This window comes from Plecotus auritus (assembly GCF_963455305.1).
Source record: "Plecotus auritus genome assembly, chromosome: 2".
NCBI lineage: Eukaryota > Metazoa > Chordata > Mammalia > Chiroptera > Vespertilionidae > Plecotus > Plecotus auritus.
This window is the reverse complement of record NC_137771.1, coordinates 113369673-113376430: the sequence shown is the minus strand read 5'-3', so window position 1 is coordinate 113376430 and position 6758 is coordinate 113369673. Positions and strand designations below refer to the sequence as shown.

Here is a 6758-nt window from a genome sequence, read left to right as displayed (position 1 = left end):
TGACTACCACCAAAGATGGCGGTGCCCACAGCCACAGGATGGCGGCTCACAGTCCCCTCAGCCCCGCCGCACGCCTGCCTTCAGAGTCTCCCAGTCCCCTCAGCCCCCCAGCTGCCCAGGGCCGCCTGAGGCTCAGGTAACCAGGGCCGGCTGAGGCTTGCGCTGCCAGCAGTGGCAGCAACAGAGATGTGATGGGGATGTCACCTTCCCCTGATCACCGGGTCGCCTTCCACCCTGAGAGCTCCCAGACTGTGAGAGGGGGCAGGCTGTGCTGAGGGAACCCCCCTCCAGTGCATGGATTTTCATGCACTGGGCCTCTAGTATATCCTAAGAAACCAGAAATACCAATCAGAAAGAATGTATGCACCCCTATGTTCATAGCAGCACAATTTACAATAGCTAAGATCTGGTCCAAGTGCCCATCTGTAGATGAGTGGTACACCAGATGAGTGGTAAAAAGCTGTGGTACATTTATACCATTTATACTATGCAGCATTAAAAAAGTGGAATCTCTTGCCAAAACCGGTTTGGCTCAGTGGATAGAGCATCGGCCTGCGGACTGAAGGGTCCCGGGTTCGATTCCGGTCAAGGGCACGTAACTTGGTTGCAGGCACATCCCCAGTAGGAGGTGTGCAGGAGGCAGCTGATCAATGTTTCTCTCTCATCGATGTTTCTAGCTCTCTATCCCTCTCCCTTCCTCTCTGTGAAATATCAATAAAATATATTTTAAAAAAAAAAAGTGGACTCTCTTACCCTTTGAGGCAGCATGGAGGGACTTGGAGAGTATCATGCTAAGTGAAATAAGTCAGTAAGAGAGAGACAAGCATCACATGATCTCATTCATATGTGGAGTCTAATTAACCAAATAAACTGATGAACGGAATGGATCCAGAGACATGGAAGAATGGAACAGAGTTCAAAATCTCAGAGGGAAGTGGGGAAGCATGGGTGGGTGGGAGGTAATCAGCCAAAGACTTTGTATGCATATGTGCATAACCCATGGACACAGACAATAAGGTGGAGAGGCCTGGCTCAGGGTGTGCGGGTGGGCTGGAGCTGGTCAATGGGGAAATAATGGGGACCTATGTTATAAAAAAACCTAATCTTAAAACCAGTATTATGAAACCCATAGATAAAAATGGAAGTCAAAACTTATGATGAAGCCAAAACCGGTTTGGCTCAGTGGATAGAGCGTCAGCCTGCAGACTGAAAGGTCCCAGGTTCGATTCCGGTCAAGGGCACGTAACTTGGTTGCAGGCACATCCCCAGTAGGAGGTGTGCAGGAGGCAGGTGATCGATGTTTCTCTCTCATCGATGTTTCTAACTCTCTATCCCTCTTCCTTCCTCTCTGTAAAAAATCAATAAAATATATTTAAAAAAAAACAAACTTATGATGAAAAAGAAAAATCTGTCCACCCAAAATTCTTTACATAGTGAAGACACCATTTTAAAAATTCATACAAAATAAAAAGTATTTTCAGATAAAAAAAAAGCTGAGAGAATTTATTTCCAGCTATAATACAGTACAAAATATACTAAAGGAAATTCTCTAACCTTAAGGGAACTAACAATGGATAAAACTTTATCTACAATAAAAAGTAAAAAGGCCATATAATTGTATATATTTGGGCAAATATAAAAGCTCTATTTTTCCTTCTCTTCATATCAGTAAAGACAACTGACTGCTTTAGCAAAATATGATATTTTATCATATAGCTTATAATTTGTGTGCATGTGAAACATAGCAATAGCAATGGTACATAGGATTGAAAAACCAAAAAGTGCTCTTGCAAATTTATTATTTTGACAAGGTACAATATTAACTCTAAGCCAACTATAGTAATGTAAGAAAAAATAGTAAAAAGAAATTACTCCAAAGAGATGTAACTAAGGAGCAACTAAAAATAGAATTGGTACAAACATAGTGAATTTGTCATCCCCTGAAGTATTCAAGTTGAAATGATTTCAGATCAGAAATTTTAGGAAGACAAACAAGGGTTTTAACAATTCTACTTTCTTTCAAACCTTATGATTTGGGCATATGACATACTTTCAATTATTTCTTTATCCCCCAAAACAATATGTTTCGAGAGATATATTTTGCTCTTGAACTTTTTTGTCATCTTTCATGTGGACATTGTGTATGTTTGAATTCATGAGCTCAAATTCTTGATCATGCTTATGAAGTAAAACCAAAGCTACTAAATATTTAGTATTAATTTTTGCTGTCGTTTTGACACCAGTTTGTTTTATACTTTCAATATAACACTATCCCTCTACTTTGGTAATGTTCTGTGCAATTATTACTGAAAAATACAATATGAATTTTTAAAAAAATCTGTTCTCACAGGCTTACTAACAAATGTCATAAAACAAAACAGAAAATTCCAGAACTCCACTCCTACATGCCTTCACCTATCCAAAAGTCTCCCATAGTAGAGCCTTGCCAGGTGGTCCTCAGAGCTTAATCTAATTTGCTTACTAGTATGCCCAGCCTAATCCTTTATAAGGTCAGGGACATTAACATTCTCCCAGTTCCTGTGCTCCACCACCTCCCAACCCCCACCCAAGGACCACCACAGACCTAACCCCATTAGTTTGCAAAAGGTTTTGTGCCTAAAGAGGGCAATTAACGAATGGCATTTTGCACCAAACGTCAGAAAACACAGGCATCCTGCTCTCTTCCCCTCTGCCCAGGGCTCCTTCCACAGCCAGTTGGCCTCCTTCAATCCTGTGGGGGGGGGAAAGCCTGGCCCCGCACCCAAGTGTTTCAGGCCCAGCCTTGCACAGCCAAGGGCGTGTGGTCTGAGCAGATGCAAAGGACAGTGGTTTCTCAGTAAGCCCTTAGCAGAGCCCTTCCCTTTGAGTTCTGGAACCTGCCTGTCCCTGATTAGTCGTCACCCCTAACTTGCTTATGTCTACCAATCACCGCACGTTACAGCGGATGCAATTCCTTTTTCTTCACTTCCCCCGCCCCCTGGGCTTGTAATTGGAGGCCAATCCGACCCTTGGGGCTCACCGCGTGGGGCGGAGTCTGAGCCGGGTGTGTGCCTGTGTGTGTGAGGGGGGTGTGTGTGAGGGGGGTGGTGGGGGGGAGGGGCAGGGTGTCCGCCCTAGGAGTGGCCGCCAACCCCAGGCCTTCGCCCCTCCACGCTCTAGGTTGTTTTTGTTGGAAACACCCTCCTCTTCCTTTTGCTTTCCCCGCCCCCTCCTCACTCCTACCTCTGGGGAAAGTTAGATTTCGGCCCTGACTGAGCTAGTGCGGAACAATTAGCGGTGAGTTGAGCAGGGCGGACGGCCCCACGAGGCTGGGACGGGGGTTCGGAGTGGGGGACGAAGGCTGCCTGCTGGGGAGCCCGTGGGGCCCGGGAGGAACGCGCTCCGGAGAGTTGGCTGCGCGCCAGGCTGCCTTGTCCCCGTTGGGTGGCTCCCGAAGGCCATCCTACGTCAGACTCTGCCTGCACTGGGGGCATCCCCTCTGCTTAGCCCTCTACGAAGTCGGACCAGGCGGAAAGGCAGGTCAAAGAGTTATGGTCACTTCTTTACACCCGGGGGCGCAGTGTCTTGTTACCAGAGAGACCCCTGTCTCAGGTTAGCAATGCGAGCAAATGGGGGAGATGTGATTCATTCCGGCTGTGTGTGCTTTGTTTCCATAAAGTAAAACATATATTTCAAGACTTGCATTTTCCTTTCATTTATTTTATGGTTTTGTTTATCTTAGGATGTACAATTTAATTGAATTTCTAATTTACACCGTACATTTGAAATGTAGCCACTAAAACTATGATGCAATAAAGTTGATTTCCCACCTACTCAAAAAGGGTATGGATTCAGTACTTTAAGTTGGGTGTTGTGATAGTTGGAATAAAAATATAATTTCCATCTATGTATATCCCATGGTTATCTTGAAATAGTAAAATCATTTCCATTAAATTTGGGAAAGCCAAATCTGCTCATCACATTCTGTGAATTTTATAGGCCAGTGGCATTAAGCAGAAGAGCATATTGACATTCTGGTTAGCAAGAAAGACAGAATTAATACTTTTTATACCTAATGTGGTTGTATATTTTGAATGTCTATAGGAAAACAACTGAAAATCTCCTAGAAAAAAATCAAAGAATTTACTAACCAGTGTGGACTTACAGTTCTCACTAGGTGTGATGTTTATAAATTAGAAAATACAATAGGACAAAAAAACGATTCAGTTTGGCATGAACTAACACAAAATTGAAAAACCTATTTAAAGATATAAAACTCTAGGGACATATGAAAATACATTAAGTATATAAGAGTGTATAGGTACAAATGCTATCTTTATAAGTAAAGATAGCATTTCTCTAAAGATGTATAAATTAAATTCCAAACTGAATTTTTTGTTTGTTTTAAAACAACTATTTAGCTCATATGGAAAGATTTCAATTAAAAGAAAATGTACATATATGTGGAGATTTTAATACATAATAAAAAGTATTGTAAAGCTAACTATAGTGATTAAAAAGTAATAAAAGAAAGGGAGCAGATTTACTGATAAATCAATGAAACTGAAGAGACAGATTTAAGAATAAAAGTAAAGCTGATATTTGATAACCATATATTTTATTTATTTATTTATTTTATTATTATTATTTTTAATTCTTTATTATTTAAAGTATTACATATGAATACTTTTTCCCCCATTGACCTCTCCCTGCTTGTTCCCATCCCCTCAACCCCCCCACCCCAGCACATGCCCTCACCCCCTTACTGACTGTGTCCATGGGTTATGCTTATGTGCATGCAAACAAGTCCTTTGGTTGACCTCTCACCCCCTCCACACCCCCAGTGTTGATTATTATTTTCATTTCAAAAGGACTCCTCAACTGATAAAATAATTCTTTTAATATCTAAATAACTTTTGTGTATATTAAGTACTATGCCAGGCACTTTCACATGCAGTTTCTTTTTTTTTTTAATTTAATAAATCTTTATTGTTCAGATTATTACAATTGTTTCTCCTTTTTCCCTCCATAGCTCCCCTCCACCTGGTTCCCACCCCACCCTCTGCCCTTACCTCCCCACCACTGTCCTCTTCCATAGGTGTACGATTATTGTCCAGTCTCTTCCTGCACCCCCCATATCCTTTCCCCCTGAGAATTATCAGTCCACTCCCTTTCTATGCCCCTAATTCTATTATATTCACCAGTTTATTTTGTTCCTAAGATTTTTAATTCACTTGATGTTTAGGTTCACTTGTTGATAGATATGTATTTGTTGTTCATAATTTTTATCTTTTTTTCTTCTTCGTCTTCTTAAAGAATACCTTTCAGCATTTCATATAATACTGGTTTGATGGTGATGAACTCCTTTAGCTTTTTCTTATCTGTGAAGCTCTTTATCTGACCTTCCATTCTGAATGATAACTTTGCTGGGTAGAGTAATCTTGGTTGTAGGTTCTTGCTTTTCATCACTTTGAATATTTCTTGCCACTCCCGTCTGGCCTGCATAGTTTCTGTTGAGAAATCAGCTGACAATCATATGGGTGCTCCCTTGTAGAAAATTAACTGTTTTTCTCTTGCTGCTTTTAATATTCTCTCTTTGTCTTTTGCCCTTGGCATTTTAATTATGATGTGTCTTGGTGTGGTCCTCTTTGGATTCCTTTTGTTTGGGGTTCTGTGTGCTTCCTGGACTTGTAAGTCTATTTCTTTCACCAGGTGGGGGAAGTTTTCGGTCATTATTTCTTCAAATAGGTTTTCAGTATCTTGCTCTCTCTCTTCTTCTGGCACCCCCATAATTTTGATGTTGGTACGCTTGAAGTTGTCCCAGAGTCTTCTTACATTATCTTCAACTTTTTGGATTTTTTTTTTTGCTTTTTGCTTTCCCGGTTGAGTGTTTTTTGCTTCTTTGTTTTTCAAATCTTTGACTTGATTCTTGCATTCCTCTAGTCTGCTATTGGGTCTCTGTATAATATTTTTTATTTCAGTCAGTGTATGTTTAATTTCTAGTTGGTCCTTTTTCATATCTTCAAGGGTCTCGTTATATTTATCGGCCTTTTTCTAGGATATTCTTAAAAAGTCTTATAACCGTGGTTTTGAATTCTATATCCAGTCGTTTGTTTTCCTCCATTTCTTTCGTTTGTGATCTGATTCTTTGACCCCGCATTTTCACTGATTCCCTGAGTTGGTAAGGTAGATATTTGTGCTAGGTTTCCAATATGGCCCAGTGGGTCTGCTTCCCCAGTTAACCTGAGGTGGACACTCTTGGTGCACCCCTTTGTGGACTGTGTGTACAGCCTTGTTGTAATTAAGTCTTTATTGTTGTTGGTATCACTGGGAAGAATTGACCTCCGGGCCAGTTGGCTGTAAGGATCAGCTGTGTCTATGCTGGGAGAAGTTCGGTGCTGGAGACAGCCTTATAGGATTAGACTTGCCAAATTGCAATAGCCTCTGTGCTCAGCTTGGATGGGGTGGAGTCTCAGTCTTGGCTTCCTGTCAGCCTTGCCCTTGCGCGCATGTGCGCTTTCAGTCCTCCGCCTTCCCCAGCTCGAGTCTCCGCCTGAGAGTCCAGACTCCCCCCACAAGAGCGTGGGTCCCCAGTGGCTCGCCTGGAACTGGGGTTCACTGCAGTCAGAACTGGGGCTCAGTGCCGTCAGGATCCTCTGACTCCCTTCCACTAGGGAAAGCCTGTGGCAACCTCCACAGCCTTTGTGCGCACTGGCGCGCGCGCGTGTGCACTTTCAGTCCTCCGCCTTCCCCGGCTCCCGAGTCTCCGCCCGAGAGTC

At 42.3% G+C, this 6758-nt stretch overlaps 1 protein-coding gene across 2 annotated transcripts in view; it reads left to right on the top strand.

Moving 5' to 3' along the window:
- The first annotated feature begins 3078 nt into the window (after nt 1-3078).
- The window catches only part of PLSCR4 (phospholipid scramblase 4), a 64785-nt gene continuing 61105 nt past the window's right edge, over nt 3079-6758 (top strand). The window contains exon 1 of one of the 2 annotated variants that reach the window (XM_080655957.1): nt 3079-3276. The gene's annotated coding sequence lies outside the window, so the exon portion shown is untranslated. The remainder of the gene's footprint in view (nt 3277-6758) is intronic. The other variant, XM_080655956.1, reaches the window with a different exon arrangement.